Below are 10,509 nucleotides of genomic sequence, written 5' to 3' on the forward strand. Positions count from 1 at the left end.
CCCTTCCACAGTTCACCTGTGTCTGTTCCCCAATGTTTTGTCCCTTCCACTCCCGCCCCTCTTGTCTCATGCCTCCTTGCTGTGAGTTGTGTGTTAGCTCTCATACGAGCCTCGACCAAGGTATACAAAAAAAAAAAAAAAAAAAAAAATTACCACCAGGCAATAAGCACCAGCAGAAAAGTGTCCTTCTTTTGAGCAGCAGAGCAGTTTCATTTAAACACTGGAAATACGAAGTTGGAGATATATATATATATATATATATATATATATATATATATATATATATATATATATATATATATATATATATATATATGAGATTAAGTCCATAAGATTTAGTTAGATAACATTTTATCTTGCTTGAAAATCATCTACATCACTATGGAGATCAAAAGACTGTAAAAAAGGATTTTACTGACTGAATTTGATTCCAGTACAAAACTAACACCTTATTCTATACTGTTAAAAATAAAAGATAATGAAATTGAGAATACATGTATATAATTAATTTTATTTTTTCCACAATTCCCAACACCAGATTGAATGAAGCAGTCGAAGGTCAGCCAAACCGACGAAATTGTGAGTTGTGTGAATTTATTATTTTGCTCACCTGGAACGTCGTTCCCGGGGGCTTATAGGACGGCGTGTCCTTAGTCAGTCTGTCCGTCCATCCGTCATTCCACAAACACTTGCAACTTCTCAAAAACTACACACACGATTTTGATGAAACTTTACCACAAACTTCAATACCCACCATATTTCAAAGTTTGCTCATCCCATTAAAAGAAATAAATGACTAAATAAAAAGAAAAAAATGAAAAATCAGGTCCTTGGGGGGTGGTGGGGGGTCTACACGGCATTGCCCCCGAAATTTATATTTGCTTTCTCCACCAAAACTACAGACACAATTTCGATGAAACGACCACAATCTTCACAACCCATGATGTTCCAAAGTTTATTCACACCATGAAGAAAAAAAAATCGGGTCTTGAGGGTTTCTTCGGGGGGGGGTGCCCCCCCCCCCTAAATAGACATTTGCTTTCTTCTCAGAAACTACACACACAATCCCAATGGAACTTGACTACAACCTTCATCAACCATGGTGTTCCAAAGTTTGTGCACGACATTAAAAAAATAACAAAAAAAGAAAATCAGGGTCCAGGGGATGTATGTGGGAGTTGCCCCCCAAAATATATATTTGCTTTCTTCGCCAAAACTATATACACAATTTCGATGAAACTTGACCACAATCTTCACAACCCATGATATGTACAAAAGTTTATTCACACCATCAAAAAAAAAATCAGGGCTTGAGGGGTTCTTCGAGAGGGGAGGGGGGTTGCCCCCCAAAATAGGTATTTATTTGCTTTGTTCTCTGAAACTACACACACAATTTTGATGAGACTTGACCACAACCTTCAACACCCATGACGTAACAAAGTTTGTTCATGGCATTCTAAAAAGTGGGATCGAAGAGGTTCTGGCGGGGTGGGGGGGCGTGGGTTGTCCCCCAAAATAGGTATATGCTTTCTTCTCAGAAACTACACACACAATTCCCGTGAAACTTGACGACAACCTTCATCACCCGTGATGCATCAAAGTATGTTCACTGCATTAAAAAAATTAATCCAGAGGTATTTACTTTCTTCTCCGTTAAATATTGTGTGGGTCATCCATGCCTTGCAGTATGCCTGGTGTTGGCTTCGTGGTTAGGGTGGCTGGCTTGGGATCCTTGGGTCCTGAGTTCGAGCCCCGTTTGCCACTGAATTAACACCAGGGGGTTGACTCAGCCTGCCTTCCTTCCGAGGTTGGCGAAATGAGTACCAGTGTACTGGTGTATTCCCCGGTTCGAATAGGTCTACCATATCCCTGTGTGTCAGAAGAGGCGACTAGGGTTGGCATCAGGAAGGGCATCCGGCCATAAAACATTGCCTCAAGAAGGGAACCATGATTGCATGGAGCCTGCAAAAAGCTAACCCCTGCTCAGCAGGGAAAAATGGTTGTAAAAAAAAACAAAAAAAATCCATGCCTACCAGTGGTTGCCTGATTATCTTATCCAATCTCGACCAGGTGAGCGCCCAGGGGTATTGCCCCTATTTATTGGAGGATCTCTGTGTGCCTGGCAGTTACCATGAGCTTTCTTTCTCTTTGTTACTGCCAGTCATGTGTGAAGAAAATTTAAGCACTTGCTGAGACCTGGAAACAGACATCTGTACAATTTCACTCTCCCTCTTTCGTTTTTAAGGACTGATTCATCATTTGTTAAGGGTGGATATTTTAAGGACTGTGATTGGAAACTCAGCTAATGGAGTCTTCTGCACATTCTTAAAAGGGATCCCAAATGCTGAGACCACCTCAGAGACCATAATTATCTATCCCTTGATACTCTACAAAATATATATGATGTCTTTTTCCGATTTATAAAGTACGTAATTTTGCGATTAAAAGTTGAAATCTTCTTCACGCTGAGCCGTGACGTTACACCTGGATGTTTACCGCCAGATCCGTATTGTCTCTGAGTGACATCACCATACAATTTAAATCAAATGGGGAATAATTTTAGTTTTTCTTGGATAATTGGATGAGATTTGTCTTGAGGAATATCCGGGTTTGGATTGAGCCGACAAAATGTTCGCTTTTGTGCTCGGAACCTTCTACAGAGCACGATTATGAAACAACAGAGATTGCTCGGTCTTGTGGTTATCCGTCACAATTGAGAGAGGATGCGATCCGCGCAATTAAATGGAAGTAACAGCTGTCACTCAAAACTGTAATACCATTTCTACCAATCTGCCAGCACTTGTGCATGGGTGATCAAACACCTGTTGCCATTGCTCGGTAGGTACCATAACATCACCTGAAAATAATTATCTATTAATTATCAATACAAATTCCTGCAAGTCAAATGAACCACCATCTATTCATCGTGTCGAGGAAGTGTGTACGTATCATCTCCTCCTCCGAGAGGAATTGACCTGGGATGCCAACACTTCCAGCATCCAGCCTCCTCTCTCCACAATTCCCCATCAAACATCACCCCCACAAAATCCACCACAATCGCACCCACCCTCACCATCCCGACACAATCCCCCATCAACCATCACCCCAACAATACCCACCACCATCTCCACCCCATCCTGCCTACACATCCCCCTCAACCATCACCCAAACAATACCCACCACCATCCCAACCCCCCACGACCCCTTCTCCCCTCCACAATCCCCTGTCAACCATCCCCACAATCACCCCACCCCTCCCCCCCACCACTTGCCCCTCAACAGGGGCAGGATATCGACATGGCACAAACACGGTGTGACACAGCATCATCACACAGCAAAATGGAATGGACATGACAGAGACACAAAATGACCACAGAAACAAATGGCATCCTGGGAAAGTATGAAACGGGATGATCCTGTAAAATACAAGACACCTCGTCAGCCCGCGACAGTGGGACAAAGCATTCGTCGCCTATTTTGTCCACGGTCTCAGAGTGTGCCTGGTTGTTGTCCGTGCTGTATCCGTGCTGGAGTGCTATAACGATTCATCATTTCAAACAAAATCCCTTATCAACTATCACTTGAACGGAAAAACAAAACCTCCCAATTTGCAGTGAACATGCGACCGGCGTTGTCATCTTCATATGAATTACTCGCACAAGGCTTGAAATGATGCAGCTCCATAATTCCCCCAACCGCGTTTCCATCATTCATTTTGTCTCCAATAGTTTCTTCAAAATCCCACTGATCAGTTTAAACATACTGAGAACCTTCAGAGTTGTTCATGACGGTGGAATCAATGTCGGAATCCGAGCTCAAAATACAGATTTCTCAATGTAAGCCGCCGTTCGGATCAAAATAGGTTCAAGGTGTGACGTCACTTGCGAAAATTGAAAATCAACACTCTCGGGCTTTTTTCGGCACCTTGTGATTGGCAAAAAGACTTCAAATTCCCCCCCCTCCTTCAAATTTGACTGTGATTGATGACTTTCAATGGTTTTCAGACGGAAAAAAGTTTGTGCTTGGGTTCCCCTTTCATCAGCTTTCCATTGTACTTTCTTTATGTCTGTCATTCTGTGATGCAAAAACAAGCACCTTCTCAAGCATGTCAGAGTAACAGAGTGATTTGTGGTCAAGGCTATTGCAATCGGTTGCAATATCTTTCCTTTAATTGAAGTCAATATTCCAGAAGAATCGTCTGAAAAATCATAGCTCATGGAGTTCATATTTTTGGCCGGGGGTCGGTTCACAGTGCGCTTTGGGTACCTGCACGTTGGAGGTCGGGGGTGCTCCACAGTGTGGCACCTGTTAATGGTCGTGCAGCTCGGCCCACAGTCACACACGCGGGGCTCGTGCCTGTGGAGGAACCCGAGTGGAGCATCGGAGGGCGGAGATCAGGGTTGCGGACGTGATCCACGAAGACGCCACGAACACCAGCAAATCAGAGCCAACGAACGAACCCTCAGGATGGCGTCATCTTGTTATGGACTTCCAAGAAACTTACTCCTTCAGAACCAACCAACAAACCCACCACGAACTCTCCAAAAGAACCAACCAACTCCACGAACGAACCCCTCGCTGAGGATCGCGTCGCAATTTATCGATGTCCCTCAGCAGCCCTGAGGCACGTTGGAAGAGCCTTGGCGAGACCCACGTCACTGTCCACCCTGATTGGACAGGGTTCCCACGGGCCCGCCCTTTCTGGGTAGGGTTTCGGCTTTGCCAGGAGATAGCCGCCTTCACGCGTGTGAGGAAGATGGATGGCGGTGAAGCCACATTCCCCACGTCGGGATTCCGCCTCAGCCAATTGTGCGCTGTGGCCCGCGAACCGAGGGCTGCAAGCGCGATGGTACCGTGGATCACAATGGGCGATGTAAAAATAAAAGAAAGCGATTTATTAACCTAACTAAGCCGTCGCAACGCACACCTTTGATTCTCCCACCAGACACAAGGAGCGGTTCTGTCTCCACATGCATTTAACGGAATAACTGACTTTGGAACCTGTATGTTGAATGCATATGCTTTCCAGATCCGTAACAATATTATAATCCAAGTTGTTCTTTCTCAAACCCTTGCTTATTCCTTAATGAGATGCAGTGTTGTGTTCTGCATTGTGTTATTCTCAGTGTCCCTTATAATTATTCCCCCCCCCACCCCCCCACTGTTGTCTGTAACACAAGTGTTGATTCCATAAAACACCATTTTAATTTTGTGTCATATATATATATATATATATATATATATACAGCATATCTATATTATATAATATATATATATATATATATATATATATATATATATATATATATATATATAAAAACATTCAAAGTGTGACCTTCGATTAAAGACTCATCCTTTTGTTTGGTCATCCACAATGATGCTCTGTGCAGATCTCATTGTTTTTACCATGTAATTCACTTTTTTATTCTTTACTTTCCACTTGCTCTCATGTTTTTTCACAGATGAAGAGTTTTGTAATTCTCACCCCGATATCCTGGAGAAGTACGTGATTGAAATGGTTCCCAAAACGGTGCTAAAAAGGTGGCTTGACCAAGACAGGTGAGGACAGAAGGATAGTTAAGAAGGAGGATAGTTAAGATGCAAGTTGGGGCTGAGGAAACACACGGTGATGACAATGATGGAGTCTTTCAGGCCACTGGTTTGTTTTTGTGATTGACCATCTCACTGCATTGGTTTGTGGAATCGTTATTTGATCTCTATTTTGTTTTTTTTTGGTGTTTTGTTGAGTTTATGGCGAATTGGTTGGTTTGTGAGTTGACTGCCCTGATATGTTCTGAGCTTTACAATTTACCTCTCTCACACCCAAGAATGGAGTGTAATCATGGACATTACAAGTTCCGAATGATTTATAATTGTAAATATACCTTTGATTCATCATCAATCCATTCAAAAGGTGCTCCCCAACCCGTTCTGAACAAATTGCCAGGATTTTTACCTCCGCCACTGTCGGTGGACAGAGATTTTATTTTCACCCCTCTCTGTCTGTCTGTCTGTCTGTCTGTCTGTGAGCAAGATATCTCAAATGGTTATTGACAGATTCAGATGAAACTTGGTGAACAGACTTCGTGGCTGACAGGAACGAATTGATTAGATTTTGGTGAAGATCCGTATCCGGATACTCGGGATTTTTAAAGTGATTCTTCACCATTGAGAGATAAGGCCAAAAATGATGTACAGCACAATATAAAAATGATGTGTTGCCCTCCAGGTATTCAAAACAGACGAACACACGCACACACCTCTTTTTCATTTCTGTTCCTCACAATTTTATCACATACACACATGCACACCATCCTTTTTGTAAACTGCACAGTCGGCTATTCCTAAGATAATGTAACGGAGACGTCCCCTCTGGATAACTCCGACAGGACGGTGTGTCTTCGAGAGACTACAGACGCTGCTTGCAACTCTCAAATCTGGCCGGATCTTCACGCCCATGTTTGTTTTGCAATGCCTTCACCGCATCTGAGATCGATCCTCGATAACGAATCTGAGCTGCCCAAACGCCTCAGCAATATTGTGCCGCCATCAGAACGGACAGAATAAGTCAGGACACAGTTCCTCATAGAAATGGCTTTGAGTGGCAGTAACAAAAAAGTATTTACAATGGCAGGCAAACAGGTATTTCCAAGGAGAGAACACCATGGAATGTCACAAATGTACAACAATTAATCACAGCACGTATGCAGTGCTTCAGAAAGTATTTACACCCCTTGACGTTTTCACATTTTGTTGTTGCAACCTGAATTTAAAATGGATCATATTTAAATTTTTTGTCACTGATCTCCACGTCGTACTCCATTATGACAGTGGAATTTTTTTTGAGAGGTTTTTACAAATTAATTAAAAATGAAAAGCTGAAATGTCTTGGGTCAATAAATATTCAACCCCTTTGTGATGACACTGCAAATTGAGCTCAAGTTAATCTTATTTCCTTTGATTATCCTTGAGATATCGACAACTTGATTGGAGTCCACTTTTGACCAATTCAATTGATTGGATATGGTTTCAAAAGAAACACACCGTTCTATATTATGTCCCATAGTTGACAGTGCACGTCAGAGTAGAAACTGCACCAAGAAGTCCAAGGAACTGTCTGTAGAACTCTGAGATGGAATTGTGAGGAGGCATAGATCTGGGGAAGGGTATAAAACAATTTCTGGAGTGTTGAAAGTTCCCAAGAGCACAGTGAGCTACATAATTACGAAATGGAAAGTATGTTGAACCACCCAGACTCTTCCGAGAGCTGGCCGTCCGACCAAACTGACCAATAGGGCAAGAAGGACCTTGGTCAGGGATGTGAACAAGAACCCAATGACCACTCTGACAGAACTACAGAGTTCCTTGGCTGAGATGGGAGAACCTGCCGGAAGGACAACAGTCTCTGCAGCACTTGACAAATGTTGGCTTTATGGGAGAGTCAGGTCAGGTCAGGTATGGGAGCATGCGCCAAAGCAGCGCATCGCTGCGTCCACTTTCCACCGGTACTCCAGAAGCCTCCGTCTGGCCATCCCCTCGGCAGATGCCTGGCCCATCCCCATCTCCTTGAGATGCTGATCAACCTGCTGCAACCATGAAGCACGTGGTCGGCCCATTCACCTCCTCCACTCAGGAGACTCCCTCGCTGAGAGAATCTGGTGAGCAGGATCAGCATCAGGAAAACGAGCCACATGTCCATACAGCCGCAGCTGACGCTCATGGACTATGCAGGTAACAAATGTAATTTGAGTCTCTCTCAGCAACTGCTCGTTGGACACAAAGTCCGACCAGCGATACCCAAGGATTCTCTGAAGAGACCTGGTACCAAAGGAATTAAGTCTCCATCTCAGATCCTTGGTCAGAGTCCAAGTCTCGCATCCATAGAGCAAGACTGGAAGCACCAAGGACCTGAAGACTCAGACTTTCGGCCTCCCGCACAGGTACCGGCAGCGCCACACCCCATTATCCACTGAATCCATGACTCCCCAGGCCCGACCCAGACGTCTAATGACCTCTCACTCAATGCCAGCAGAGACATGAATATCACTGCCAATGAAAGTGAATCTCTCCACAACCTCAACATGCTCACCACAAACAGGCACAGACAGGACAGCAGCATCCAATATGTCATTGAAAGCTGGGATCTTAGTTTTGACCCAGGAAACCAGTCATTCCAGCGGCTCCGACTCCTCATTCAGCATCTCGAGGACCCCCGGAAGGATATCTAAAGTGTCTGCAAAGATGATGCATCCTCTGCGAAATCAAGGTCAGAGATCTTGAAATTCCCAAACGATGCACCGCAGCTTGATCTCTCCGAAATCCTCCCGAGAATCCAGTCCATACAAGTGCTGAAACATTTGGAAGCCAGTACATACCCCTGACGAAATCCAGTAACAACTGGAAATAAGTCAGAGATGGTACCACCACACTTCACAGCACTCTCAGTACCAGAGTAGAGTTCAGACATCAGATCGATCAGTTTTGGTGGCACCCCACGAAGACCTAGAATCCTCCATAAGGCATCCCGATTCACTGAATTGAATACTTTACAGAGATCAACATAGGCTGCAAGCAGCCCCTGCCAAAACTCTCGTCTGTGTTCAGTGCGGACCCGAAGGGCAAGGATACGGTCAATCGTTCACCTCTTTGGTGTGAAGCCTGACTGCTCTGGACGCTGGTGCTCAAGAAGATGGTGGGAACCCTTTCAATAATTATCCGAGCAAAGACCTTGCCCGGCACTGAGAGCTGCGTCACCCCTCGGTAGTTGTTGCAGTCTTGGCGATCACCCTTCCCTTTCCAGAGAGTGAAGAGTGGCCTTCATGGGAGAGTGGCCAGACAAAAAGAAAAAAAAAGGTTGCGGCAATACAAATCGAGATGGTGTCATGCTACACCAATGTCCAAGAGACCTAAAGTTTGCCAGAAATTGGACGAGGTTTGTCTTGAGGAATAACAGAGTTTGGATTGAGCCAACAAAATGTTCGCTTTTGTGCTCGGAACATTTTACAGAGCACGATTATGAAACAACAGAGATTGCTCGGTCTTGTGGTTATCCGTCACAATTGAGAGAGGATGCCATCCCCACGATTAAATGGAAGAAACAGCTGTCACTCACAACTGTAATACCATTTCTACCAAGCAGCCAGCACTTGTGCATGGGTGATCAAACACCTGTTGCCATTGCTCGGGAGGTACCATAACAGCACCTGAAAATAATTATCTATTATCAATACAAATTCCTGCAAGTCAAATGAACCACCATCTATTTATCGTGTCGAGGAAGTGTGGACGTATCATCTACTCCTCCGAGAGGAATTGACCTGGGATGGCAACACTTCCAGCATCCAGCCTCCTCCCTCCACAATTCCCCATCAAACATCACCCCTGCAAAATCCACCACAATCGCACCCCCCCTCCCACCCTCACCATCCCCACACAATCCCCCAGCAACCATCACCCCCACAATACCCACCACCATCTCCATCCCCTCCTGCCTACACCCCCCCCAATCATCCCCCACACAATAACCACCACCATCCGAACCCCCTCGACCCTTTTCCCCCTCCACAATTCCCCGTCAACCATCCCCACAATCACCCCCCCTCCCCCTCGCAGCATTTGCCCCTCAACAGGGGCAGGATATCAACATAGCACAAACACGGCGTGACACAGCAAAACGGAATGGACATGACATAGACACACAATGACCACATAAACAAATGGCATCCTGGGAAAGTAAGAAACGGGATGATCCTGTAAAATACAAGACACCTCGTCAGCCCGCTACGGTGGGACAAAGCATTCGTCGCCTATTTTGTCCGCGGTGTCCGAGTCTGCCTGGTTGTTGTCCATGCTGTGTTCGTGTTTGGTCCGTGCTGGAGTGTTATAACGATTCATCATTTCATACAAAATCCCTTATCAACTGTCACTTGAACGGAAAAACAAAACCTCCCAATTTGCAGTGAACATGCGACCGGCGTTGTCATCTTCATATTAATTACTCGCATAAGGCTCGAAATGATGCAGCTCCATAATTCCCCCAACAGCGTTTCCATCATTCATTTTGTCTCCAATAGTTTCCTCAAAATCCCACTGATCAGTTTCAACATACTGAGAACCTTCAGAGTTGTTAATGACGGTGGAATCAATGTCAGAATCTGAGCTTGAAAAACACAGTTTCTCGATTTAAGCCACCGTTCGGATCAAGATCGGTTCAATGTGTGACGTCACTTGCGAAAATTGAAAATCAACACTCGGCTTTTTTCAGCACTTTGTGATTGGCAAAAAGACTTCAAATTCCCCCCCCCCCCTTCAAATTTGACTGTGATTGATGACTTTCAATGGTTTTCAGACGGAAAAAAGATTGTGCTTGGGTTCCCCTTTCATCAGCTTTCCATTGTACTTTCTTTATGTCTGTCATTCTCTGATGCTAAAACAAGCACCTTCTCAAGCTCGTCAGAGTAACAGAGTGATTTGTGGTCAAGGCTATTGCAGTCGGTTGCAATATCTTTC

The 10,509-nt window shown here is 44.6% G+C and overlaps 1 protein-coding gene across 3 annotated transcripts in view; it reads left to right on the forward strand.

The window, feature by feature from the left end:
• The first annotated feature begins 448 nt into the window (after positions 1-448).
• The window catches only part of LOC147019134 (ubiquitin carboxyl-terminal hydrolase 21-like), a 57,404-nt gene continuing 47,343 nt past the window's right edge, over positions 449-10,509 (forward strand). For all 3 annotated transcript variants that reach the window (XM_085900020.1, XM_085900021.1, XM_085900022.1), the window contains exons 1-2: positions 449-579; positions 5,463-5,559. The gene's annotated coding sequence lies outside the window, so the exon portion shown is untranslated. The remainder of the gene's footprint in view (positions 580-5,462; positions 5,560-10,509) is intronic.

The sequence above is a fragment of the Eptatretus burgeri genome, chromosome 10 (assembly GCF_056783735.1).
Source record: "Eptatretus burgeri isolate ZD-2024b chromosome 10, Ebu_testis_v1, whole genome shotgun sequence".
NCBI classification, from domain to species: Eukaryota; Metazoa; Chordata; class Myxini; order Myxiniformes; family Myxinidae; genus Eptatretus; species Eptatretus burgeri.